This window comes from Toxotes jaculatrix, chromosome 6, assembly GCF_017976425.1.
Source record: "Toxotes jaculatrix isolate fToxJac2 chromosome 6, fToxJac2.pri, whole genome shotgun sequence".
In the NCBI taxonomy this organism is placed as follows: Eukaryota; Metazoa; Chordata; class Actinopteri; family Toxotidae; genus Toxotes; species Toxotes jaculatrix.
In genome coordinates, this window is record NC_054399.1 from 12,202,625 (window position 1) to 12,215,882 (window position 13,258).

Here is a 13,258-nt window from a genome sequence, read left to right on the forward strand (position 1 = left end):
TATCTTTGAATGAGAAAGCCTGAAAATAAACAACACGCATAGGTCACAAGTGTTTTCTGTTGATTTCTGCATTTGCTGTAGAGTTGGAACATGTTATGATCTGGTTGAGGAATTCTGTCCAGAAACATTATCAGACAGGACGTGGGTACACACCTGGCTTCAATAAAAACTGTCTTTCACCCAATACGGGGAAATGTGAAGTTGAGTCATACTTGCCAGGTGAAGGTGAACGCAGGAGAGGGGCAGACTTGTGTTTTCATAAGAATAATTTTACATAATAACACAGCCATTTTTTTTTTTTTTTTTTGCAATGGATAAAAAAGAGAAAACAGATGTAATAAAAGGTCACCCAGTGGCAGGTATCCATATCTGGAGAAATGTTTATTTATAAGCCGAGACTAAAAACACATGTGGTGTCTCTATGGCTTCAGTGTTGAACAGCTTAAACTGTCATTTTGCATGAATTCATTTGAATCTGCTTCCTCAGATTGTCAACAGAGGGCATTAGACTTGTATTGCTATTCTTCTGAATGAACATAATTCATTGAACTGTAAAATTCACCAGATGAAATAAAATCAGGTAAAGACGGAGTCGTCAGTTTGACTCACCCAGTCATTCAAATGTTTTTTTTTTTTTTCTAATTATGGCAGATGGACATAAATTCTTTATGTGCAAGGGTTTATGATGAACCCATGTATGGAGATATATAATAACGTCTTGCAAAGGGGGCACAATATTGCTCATAATCACTTGCCAAATGATGCAAGATAAATAATGGCTCTTCTACTCAGCCCAAACACATTCAGACAGTGAAAAACAACAGCAGAAATTATCCCTGTCTTTTAAAATGTAGTATTTATATATAGTCCAAGAAAACTGAAAATGTAAGTGTATGTTTGCAGGATAGCAAAGATGTAACTGGGGTGTTTTTCTGTTTTCATATCAGTTGAAAATGACGGCAGATGCTTCAAACGGACCTCGGTCATCCATGGTGAGAGCAAATGTCTCCCCATTTCCCATGTGGCTCCAAGTCTGTCTCTTAACCTTCAGTTGTTCACTTAACAATGCTTATTGGTTCCTTCCCAAAATATTTGCACATGATTGACATCTCAGGCACACATGACCAGTCACAGGACCGCTGCTGACCCCGACAAATCAGTGTCCTTTCGCTGATGATGGACAAAGATTTGGCCAGGTTATATGCTTCAGAGCACAATTAACAAAGCCACGTCCAACCTAGATCACTCAGTCGTTTGTTGCTTAAGTGTTTTTGACCTTCTTTATTTTCTCATTTCATTCAAAGTAACTGGGCTTGACCTAGACATACACAACAGAGTTTGCTTGTGTCATGTACTTGTGTTCAGATCTTTTTAACTGTAATTGAGACGTTGTTCATGCTTACACTATACCAGTTTCCAGTTTTCCTTGTATCACGTCTCTCCCAGTCACTGTACAGCAAAAGTTCAAAGTATGTGAACTGCAAGCTGGTGGCAACGTTTCTTTCCCTGCTTCGTTTGCATGAAATCCAGCAGCTTGATCTGTTCCAAACCGAGGGAAACTCTTCCACATCACAACTACGCCCGACTCTCTCAGTATTCTCTCATCAAATTTGTCAAGCTGGCTTTAGCGGTCTCCTTGGATATCAAACTCTCGGAGTAGACTCATAATCAAAGAAGGCCTCTCTACACAGCGGAGACTTGGTTAATATTTATGTAGCCATGGGTAACCATGCAGCTCGGAGTTTAGACCTCACTTCTGCAGCACCTCGAGGAGCTACCCTGTTTCTGCACTGAATGAACTAGGCACAGAGCTGATTTAAGGAAGCAACAGGGCTTGTATTGCTTTAAAAAAAAGAGAGAAAGAAAGAAAGGGAAAAACTGTGCATGACATTAATTGTATAAGTTTGAATACTTACAAAGCTTTCCAGTAAGTTGCTGAATTTCAACCTGTGGCCCGTGATGCAATAAATAATATATAATTTAAAGCTCTCTAGAGAGATTTGGGCTTGCTTGTAATTATGAATTTTGACATGAGAGGACCTCTGGATACTACCTTCATTTTTGTAGGCTTTTTTTTTTAAAATGTAGACTTTTACCAAGACATTGATATGAACATCTTAGGAGCTGCATTACAGATATTTTTTTTTTAGAAGTCATACATAAAGATTACAAATGTTATCCAAATTGTTGTCAGACATTTTGAAACAATTATCATGTTCAGTAGTCTCCTGAAACTAGACAGAGTGCAGATTGACACAGCCATTATTTTGCTTTTACTTTACTGTTGGGGTTAATTACAAATGAATGGATTATCATTTGTTAACGAAAATCCGTTTTTATGTGTTTTTAAATCACTTGCTGATTACTGCTTAATCTTCTGAGTGGTTTTCTAAAAGCTCATATTTTGTGTTAAGTACAATGGCAATGGGGTATTTACACCAGCATGCATCTGACCCAAAATCAATAATGGATAAAAGAGTAAGACTGTCTTAAGCCTTTTAAAATCAATACAGTTTTCTTTGTCTCTGTCCATTCCATTCCATTTTATCATTATTATTATTATTTTTAATTAAACAGACCTAAGAACGACAGCCCAAAAAAACGGCATCTAAGTGTAAATCATGTGTGCGATGAGCTGGCACACCAAGTAAAATATTATCAAATCAAGTCCAAATGAATGATCTCATCATTCTGCTCAAATTTCAGTTATTTAATCACTCTGTCTGTTCAAAAAAATGCTGCTAGAGTCAGCCCCCCTAAAAAGAGCCCAGGACTTATAATTGACCCAGCAGACAGGAAGCAATTAAAAAAAAAAAGTCAAACACATGAGGGGCTTTGAGATCAAATTTGAAAAAGGCAAGGTCCAATGTGGGCATGTTGGGCTCTGGCTTGCACAACTGTCAAATAACTTGACTGTGAAAAGACCACACGACATAAACAAATCATTTTAGGCAAACTGTGTCATGAAGTAAACATTAAAGAATCTTAGAACTCCTTAAACTATGTTCTGTAATCAAACCTTTTCAGAAATAGACGTTCTGGTACAAAACTCGACTTTTGCTCTCTCTGAGGTTTGATGTATGAGACACGTGTTGGTTTAAACAAGCACAAGAGAGCAGCAGATATAGGTGAAGAATCTCTATTCAAATGTTTTGTATGGAAACTTAGCCAAGTGGAAACAGATGTGCTTCACTTGTGACCTATAAAAAAATGATATATGGTCGCCAGTAATATGATTCAGCAGAGGCCAACAGTTCCAATTTGCTTCACTTTGCTGTGTTGTACTCTGTGTTGTGTAAATGTGGACAGATTTTTCAAACAAAAGATCTGGCATTTTGCACTGTAAACCCGGTGAATGCTTAGTATACTTTGAAATGACTGGGTTGAAAGAAAGATCCATTTATTCATGATTGCAACACATTTGAAACCAAAGGTTTTCTGTCAAGCACGGTGTTATCACAATTATAATTCCTCAAGTTGATATATTGTAATTTGAAAACATAGTTGTTCAGCAACTGAGAACATCTGTGAGATTTCTTTTTCTGTTTTTTACATTTTCAGGAAACTAGTTTATAATATGCTAACATTGTTTTGCATAGTACTTTTTCTTCAACCATCTCCCACAGATTTAAAGTTAAATATTCCCACAGCATAGGGGACAAGTGTTGGACTCCGAGTGCTATGCAAATTACAATAATGTACCAATTAGACAAACTAAAAAGAAAAAAACATGCTTGATTCTTCAGTTTAGCAGAAAGAGAAATTTGTAGCATGACTGACTATTTTCAACCAAGCCCTAAATTAACTTCCATTAAAACTATACTGTATTTAAATGTACTGGGACAGTTCCCAGTCTAAAACTCAAGCTGAACTGACTTTCTGACAGAACATTACAACAACAGAGCAATCTTCATACTGACACACAAAAAAACTACGAAACCCTCCTGTGTCTGTTGAAAGGACAAGAAAGTGTAGAAAGCAACGATGAAGAGGAGGAGTAGGTCAGTGTGAAGAAGACAATGCTTCAAAGTCTCCCTTTACCTGGACAGACAATAACAGAAATCAACTTTATTAGTGAACTGTGCAGAGGATAATCTGTCTGCGTTAATACCCTCTAGTACGAGCAGAAAACGCCTTCAATTGTTCTCTCTAATGAAGATGAATACCATACTGCAAAGAGGAAAATATGTGACCTCACCAGTCCCTTTAGAGGTCAATAATCTTTTAGAATAATTGCCTGAAATTTTAATTGAAGCAAAATCTTACTTAAGCATTCATCATTGTGGACAGACATTCCTCCCTTCAATTTTGCATTCCGATTAATTCTACTAATTTAAAAGTAACTGCTTTGTGCCAGTATAAAGGAACACAATTATAAGTTTTAAATACATATAGCTTATTTCCATAAAACATTACTGTTCTAAACACAGAAGCTGCTCACCAAGGCATAAAAATGGCCAAAATTATGCTGGCTATTGCTGGGGATGCTTAAACTTATTACACAGACAACAACAATCTTTGAAGGTTTTTCAATTTGTCAAAACTTGCACATATGACTAAACAAATTGTTCTCGAGGGCTGATTGGTTTTTTTTTTTTTTTTTTTTTTTAAAGGTGTGTTCCCAGCTACACACTTCAGGAAGCACTGGCTGTGTGCAGGTGCACAAGGTCGTATGTAAATACTGACAATACCAAAAGCACCTTCTTTAATCCATATTCTTTAAAAGGTGTGGAATTGCACCCATCCCAATCCTTTGACACAACTGTTTATTAAGCCAAATTAGTCAGAATGAAATCTTTCAAAGCCAATCAAATAGTTTTCTTGATTAGTGGTGTGTTCTTCCTGGCACGCTGAAGAACAGATGAATCCAATAGGGGGAAAAAAAAGACAAGGAAAGGAAGGGCAACTCTAATTTCTGAGGACAATGAACTAAATTGTTCTGTCCCAATTTCTCAAGAGATACTTTGTAATCACGGCTAATTATTGTTGCACGGTAAAGTGGGAAAGCAACAATAGTCGGTGTTCCAGACTTTCCGCAAGTTTTCAAAATAAAGAGATATTTTGAAGATTCACAGAAGTTCCTTAACTGCACACCTGAGACTGTTGCAAGTTCAACACGGCAGAGGCTGAAATAAAAACAAGTTTCTGTTGCTTTGTTAATTTGTGTCAACATTTTATATTCCACAGAACACAGTTCTACCTCAGTACTTTAGCAGACACTAATTAAGTGGAATAGACTAAATATACTAGTGTGCACTGGTGGAGGATGTATTAAGATTCTTCCCTCATGTAAAAGTGGCAATACAGCAGTGTAACGTACTTTATTACAAAATAAAGGTAGTAGAGTACACTAAAGTAAAAGTATTCATAATGCAGGAAAACAGTCCTCTGTGAGTGCATAGTATTTACACATTATATCATTATATTGTTATTACTGATTCATTAACATGAATATAGTATTTATTATTATCGTTGATAGTTGTTAAGGTGTTGCTCCCAAGTGACTATTTCATATACTGTATTATTTATATACTCCTTTCTATACTGTTTTTATTGGAAACTATGTGTCATATTTTTTAAGCTTATCATGTGTTCTGTTTGTAAAGTAGCCTAACTGGTAACAAAGGCTGTGAAATAAATGTAGTGGGGTGAAAAATACAACGTTTTCCTGTATATTATTAGAGGAGAACAAGTATAAAACATTATGAAACAGTCAAGCACAATTACCTCCAATTTGTACTTAAGTGTGATACATGAGAATAAGCTTTTAAAGTGTCTTAATACCAATGTGAAATGATAAAATACAATAGTCCAGACAATGTTTACCACTATTTATGGGTTTCTGTCAATCTGATGCAAAAGAAAAGCAAGGGATCAAAGATAAATGTCTCAGTGTCTGTACAGTTTCTCACCTATTATGCTTTGACCTGCTTGATGCATTGAGTTTTCTCAAGAGAGCTTGTGTTATAAACTCTGTGTGGGTGTTTTTTTTTCTCCACAAATTTTCTCAATAGCAACCCTCTGAGAAGCAAAACCAAATAACCTTTACATAAATACCACTCGGATTAGACTGTATTTGACCATTTCTGCAGTGTTAGCAACCTAAAAATCTGTCTGCATTAGGGTTCACCAAAAAGAGGAAATTAGTGAGAGATGTCAGGGCTAACATAAATACCTTTATGAAAGAAGCAGAATAAATAGGGGTCAACATAATAAATGCAATAAATGTTCCACAGGCAAAAGGAAATGGAAAAATGGAAATGTGCAATGGATCCCATCCATATTTCAGATGATGGGATAGGCTTGCCATGTTTAACCTAACGCTGGGATGTTTGATTAACTGTGTTAATCATTTCCCATCTGCACTGGGCCCCTGTCTCTGCCTTTTGATTAAATTCCGACTAGTCTTGCATTGTTCATTATGTGTACTTGTCAAATAATTGACTGCTTGCAGGCAAAAAAAGAATGTACGCCTTTCAATCTTGATGAGGAAGTGCTTTAATATCATGTCATTCACTTTGCATGGCATGTCCAGGAGATGAGTGGAAGACACGGGGAGAAGTGTCTTCTCAACACAACACCAGGGCGGAAAGGTTATCATGAATTTGGCCCATCTGGTTTGCAACAAGCTGTTTTCTCCCTGTGGTTTATGTCCAGGGTCAAACACTGACTTTTGCCAAGGGTAACTCAGGGTCTGCATGGAGGACACATGACTGGAATTCAATTCACAGTTTGATTTCCAATAATGGTGGTGTAGTAGTGTAGTAATAAAATGTCTGTGTTTAAAAAGGTAATTATGAATATCTTTTAAGTTTGCTGTGGGTGTAACAGAAGAGATTCAAAACATACCGTTCACGTGATTAATTTTCATTAATCCACAAATGTGTCGTGACAGATATCTTTACTGTGTATGCAGTACGATTAGAAACTGTACTACACCATGTGGATTTACGGTAAACAGTTTTCATGTACGTATATGAAACCAGAGATCATTTCAATTCCATGTGGCACTGCAGTAATACCTTGTACAGAATTTATGAATAAAGTCATTTCAGGTATCTTTTTTTTTTCATATTCGAGAGTTTCCAATGCTACCCTCCTTTTTAATTGCTTCACAGCACAAGTGAATCAAATCATAAAGCTGTCAGCCTTCACTAAGAACTCAGACCTGCCGCGATAATGATACCTGACTCGTATGACAGCTCCATGCTGTGTTATTCCTGGGGTTAAGGGTGTGTAACTCCAGGCTCTTCAGCATCCTCTTTGCTCCCTATTCTTAATACAGTCTTGTTTGTATAGTCTTTAATAAAGAAGCACACCACTTTGTATGCATATGCTGTGGGCTGACAGGCGCTCTTTCCCTCCTCAAGGATAAACGGTTATCAAACACTCAACAGTTAGCCTCGTAACATAAGTATAACTCAGCTGAAGAGAATGTAGAATAAATGTAGTAAGATGGGTTTATGGTCATATGAGGCTCTGTTTTGGAACTCTGTTACGAGCCGAGATCAGCACATATGTATGAATAATTCATTTGTAACAAAAAAAAAAAAAAGCGTGTTTCAGTCAAATCGCCTCAGTATGGAAGCAACATGAATTTACTCACATGATTCCACAAGAACTGTCAAATGATGGACTTCTAATATTATGGCAGCCTATTGTCATCACCCTACTCACTGTCAAGTCAACAAAAGAGGCTGGATTTAATTAAACAACTACTTGTGCATTTCATCTCAATTGCTATGGCAACATCCTAACTTCCTCTGCCAGTCTGCAGGTTTGTACTACATCACACTTCTCGCTCCTTTTCGGCTTTACACAAACTGCAGCCACGAAGATCACACAGCACCCAGTTTCACTTTGAAAACTAGTGCATTTCGAGCGTAACAATATCACGTTGTTGAAAGAAAGACATCCAAGAATTTCATCCTTGTTATTTTGTCCATGCTGAAGGAGGATGTCGAATCTTCCATCTCTGACGCTATTAGTTCTCAAAATGAAGGTAAGGAAAAATAGCTTCAAAACCAGAGTTTGTGTTAGAATTTTTATTTAATTTTTGTTTGTTTTTGGTAATTATCCTTGTTAGGATCCAGAGACAGAAACACTTTGCGGCAGATTAAATGGATCTGCAGAGAGAGAGAAATGGGAGAAAATGTGTGCGTGTGTGTGGGAGGTTCTCCCCAAATTGCTAGAGTGAACCCATAGGTCACTGGTTTGTCATGGTAAACATAAGCCGTTGGAATTGAGTTCAGGAGCTTTCCCACCATCGCTCCGAGGTGGCAAAGGCTCAGCCACCGCTGCATTCTTGTGTGTCTTACCATTAAGACCCAGTGAATACCTTGGCGACAATGGTCATGTGGTCAATGAGGAGCCAGCAGTGGAAGCAGCTCAGACACGGGCAAAGGGTGAGCACTTTGGAATGGACTCATTAAGTCACAGCTGTTGTGCTCAGAACAATGAGGCTAGGACTCTTCTCATACCTCTCCAGCACCCAAACATTAAAACCTCAGGGGAAGATGTGCTGTAGAGCAGGAGGAGGACTACAATGGGTGGAAGTCTGACGGAAAGCAATTGTATCTTAACTTTGTCTGTGAGGACTTTGTAAATATTTATGGGTTTTTGTGTCCATTCTGTGTCTAGAAACAAGTTTGAGGATAGGAAGGCCTTATTTGAATAGGCATCCACTTGTCCATTAAATGAACTCAGTATTGTACATTCGATGACAATTTCTTTTTTGTGGCACAAAGTAGAAGATCTTATCATGACTAACAATGGAGAAAACATTTATTGCACCGTATTTTTATCTATTAGTCTCTATTTCCCATCTGGAGATCTCTAGTGATTCAAAGCTAACCTCGCTTTTGAATTCACAATCCCACTCAATCCCCACACCTCATGTCGACACAGTAAGAGGAAGCCAGAAAAGCAAAGCCAGTGACCTCTCCATGGATCGGGGGTCTCAAAATTATAACACCCTTCCTCTCCTCACAAAGCAGTCCCCTGCTGCTGCAGCCTTGGTACTGCAATGCCAGCACCATTGCACTAGATTGGATTAGAGAGACAGCTAACTGTGAGATGGAGCCCGGGCTCGCCACCAGTCCCATTTCTCATGTAAATGCCACAACAGTTCATGGTGCCCGACATAATAGAGTGGACACAACACAATAAAAGGTTCCTTTGTCTGCAAAATTACAAACGGTGGCATCAGTTGGTGAGGATCTTTTTCTCTTTTTTGTTCACTTTTGTAAAACTCTCAGAGCGCCTGGGAAATAGCCAGAGGAGTGAGTCCCTGACTCATGTCATAGTGTATTATTCTGCAAGAGGTTGCTTTCTTGGAGCGCTGAATTCTGGATTTGTGCTCTGTTTCCTTTTCGCTTTCCGTCCTGGAGCCAGCGGTGTTTGCTTTGGAACTGACAGTTGACGTTTTAGAATTCCGGAAGCCGGCCCACCAGCAGGCATGAAATTTTAACCTGTAACAACAAAGTTGCTCCGATCCAGCGTTTATGCGGCTGGCAACAATGACAACCTCACCCGTAAATGCTAAAAACATGTTGGCATGTTACAGTGTAAACCTGTCTTTAATCCTCATCAGTAAAATGTTTTGCAGCAGTATTTCTCCAGTGCACGGCTTAAAAAAAAAAAAGACCTGGAATGCAAATATTACAAAAAAAAGGTTACATAAACAGAGAGAATGAGCGTAGGAAGAGTCAAAGGGGCTCAAGTGCAGGTCATCAAATCTAAGAATTCACACCCTGTCACTTCAGAAGCCATGAGTCAAGAACCCTAGTCTCCAGATGACAAAGGAGCTACCTTCCACTTAAATATTTATTTGCGTTTAGGTGTCTGCTGCAGATACCTCCTGTTTCTTTCCAGATGAGGTCTGTGTGAGATCACTACTGCACATCTTCACATGACCTCTCGTCACTCAAGACCTTTCTCGCATTTTCATAATAAGGTCCACCTGGATCCTATCACCAGAGCAGAAGTCACCAGAGCAGTTTGTTCTGGGCAAAATGTAATTAAAGTTAGTGGTTTCACATGTAATTATCACAACAAAGTCTGGGCCTGGTGCGCCTTGAGTACTTTGTTGAAAAAAGAAACCAATGTTTGTGTTTATCTTTTCAAATTAGCTGGAACCTACTTTAAAATTAAGTTGGATCTCTGAGGGTCTTTTTTTTAATCATCACAAATCCTCTCTAACACATGCGTTCATGCTTCGTCACATGCCTGTGCTGAAGCCTTTCTAAATCCTCACAAACTTGTAGTTTGTTTAAAGTGAGGAGCAATATGATAAGACATCTCCTGAGAGGTGGGAGTCAGCTGCTTGGTCCCGTTTCAGTTAAGTGCAATGGTGTGTATTGGTTAAGCTGGTATTGGACCATCTCAAATTTGCCCCTTGGTGTCAGATAAGCATACGCTGTGCCTCCCCTCCTCCTCCACATTCAAACACACACACACACACACACACTGCAACCCACTGTCTAAACAGCACCCCCGCACAGCTGTCTCCCTCCTCTGGGAGACTGTGAAGGCCAACTGTGCAGCCACTGAAATGAGCTGCTAATCCCTGTACAGGCTCCCAAGCATATTACAATGCACAGAGCCATCGGTCCATCAGCCACTGTGTGAGTGTATGAGCGTGTGTGTGTGTGTGCTACCAGTCTATATGCATGCATGTGAAGGTTTAGGCATGTGTCAATCTGCTTGAGTGCCAGCTGCATAAAGCGGTGTGCATACATGAGAAGGTGAAAATGATTGTTGTTCCTGTATGACGTGACCTCAGTAATAGCCATATATCCCCTTGCAGCATTTTCTAAGAGCACAACAGATTGCCACCGCAGGAAGAAGATTCCACTTCTCCCCAACAAGTGTTTCAGTCTCCTGTCTCTGCCTTTCATTGGAGCAAAGTCATTACTTGTGCTTATGAAAGTGAAATGAATGAGAGCGTAAGGGGATGGATGGGAGGTCATGGCCTCGGGGCCTCTGGGGAGTGAGGACGAATAAACTCATCACCTGGTACTGATGGGGGACTGCTCACCTCAAGCGCCATCTCTATCCCTCTACCCTTACCACCTCCAACAGATTGTGCCCTCAACACAAAGGCAAGCACAAAGGTATGAGGCAGGAGCAATTTTCTACTCAAGTGATGTTCACAAACAGCCCTAAATAACACATTTGAAGGCAACTCAGTGTGATCACCTGAAATCAGCATTATAAGAAATGAATAGAGAAGGCCAGATCAGCATGCCCTCCCTTTGATATCGCTCCTGATTGGTGTAATTGCAAAGATGAGCCTTTGTTTGAATGGGTTAATATTGTTATCGTGGAGCTGTTATGAAATCATGCATTTTTAACAAGGAGAGCTGATTTTAGTCCCCAAATACAAATTGAAATATTCATCAGCGTGACTGCGCCAGGCTTAAAATTAGCTGATCAAACCGATGTTTTGGACAAAAAGTGTAAACAGCTGCTGCTTTAATTCCGCAGGCGAACCTGTTGGCCAAGTGGTGAAAGAGACGCCCCTGGAACAGAATGGTCACATGTGCAGTCTCAAAAACAGGATTTATTTCAAAAACTTAGATATAAGATTTTATTCAAATTGTGATTTGGTTATAAGATATTAGGGATGTAAAAACCACAGTGATTTATGATTGAACAGTACTGCAGAGACTGTAGACTGTGATAGACCACATTTCAAAAAACAAACAACAAACTTAATATATACTATTGTGACTTCCACTAAAGAGGACAAACTGTCAAAAAAGACTGCAGGGACTTTTTGTTCTTTGAACAGATACCTTGACTGTCTACAGGCATAACAAGGGCAATTTTTCACAGCTACCTGTCTGTGACACATTGTCCACTTATCCATCAGCAGGCCTCAAAATGAAAGCATTTGCCATGAGTTTTCATCTTGTGCCTGTGACGTCTGGCCAGTCATATCTCACACAAGCCTTCAGTCTGTAAGAGAGGGAAGGGTATAAATATTACACTGAAACTGCTCAAAGTAAAACATTCTGACCATAAAAAAGAAAAATTCCTCCAGTTTCACCAGGGGACACAGGTTGTTAGAAAAATAAGAAGTCAACATCCTGAACAATCTTCATTCAGACCAATCATTGCAAATGTAAGAAAACCTAGATGCGGATTGATGAACGTATGACAGAGTTGGGCGAGACAATTGTGTATGTAATCAGCAATTACCCTAATGACAGTGCTGACATACGCTGTGGTGTAGGGTTCGAGCGTGTGCGTCAGGGGGCTGGTGTGTGGAGAAGGGCCGGGGAGGACGGCGGTCTGCTGAAAGCCCTGTTGGAGTCTCAGAGTGACGGCTTGTCAACAAAGCACTCCTGTTTCAGACAGAGTCAAGGCTCAGGTGGCTCCGACAGGCCCTTCTGCCTCCACATGGTGTTTCTCAGGTCACGCCCGTCCGGAGCACTGACACTTTTCCACACTCTCCTCCATCTGCAGCCCAGTCTTCCCTCCCTTTCCTCTTTCTTTAGAAGCCTTTTTAATCTGCTCCTTTTTAATGCCTGAACTCTTGAGTTAGTTTCCTTGAACATGCTTGAATAAATTTCTAATACGAATGTCCAAGATACTATATAAATCTGGTGTGATATGTTCATTGGTGGATAAAGTATTTGATCCTTAAAAATACTCCAGCACAAGTAAAAGTCCTGCACTCAAACTCTTACTAATGTAATCTGCAAAATGTACTGAAACGTACTAAAAGTAAGTAGTGTCAGATCATTAACATGGTAGGAAAGAAAGAAAAAAAACTTCTGCTACACAAATGTGGAAACGTCCACATTTTTTGGATCTTTCTCTAATTTTTTGGATAATTTTGTCTTGGAAGTCTGAAATGTGACAAAGGGGTCAGCTTCATATGTCCAAAGGGCTGGGAACCACTGGTTTCATCTCAAACAATATGGGCTTACCAAAGCTTATATTTTATTACCTAATCAATTTTTTAAAAATGTGAAATCTTAAACTGTGAAGTAAGTAGTAGTGGTAGCTATCAAATAATGTAGAGGACTAAAACCGAAAATTAAAAAAAAAAAAAAAAAAAAAAAAGTACTAAAATTTAAATACTCAAGTCAAGAACTTTCCACCACTGTATCTTTTCAGTGCTATATTGGTTTCCACATAATGGAGGCCCTGTTGCGCATCACTGTGCAACTCTATCACCCATTTATATACTAATTTACATTACATACTACTAATTTGTTTTGCCAATTATATTTTGAGAAGAAATGTA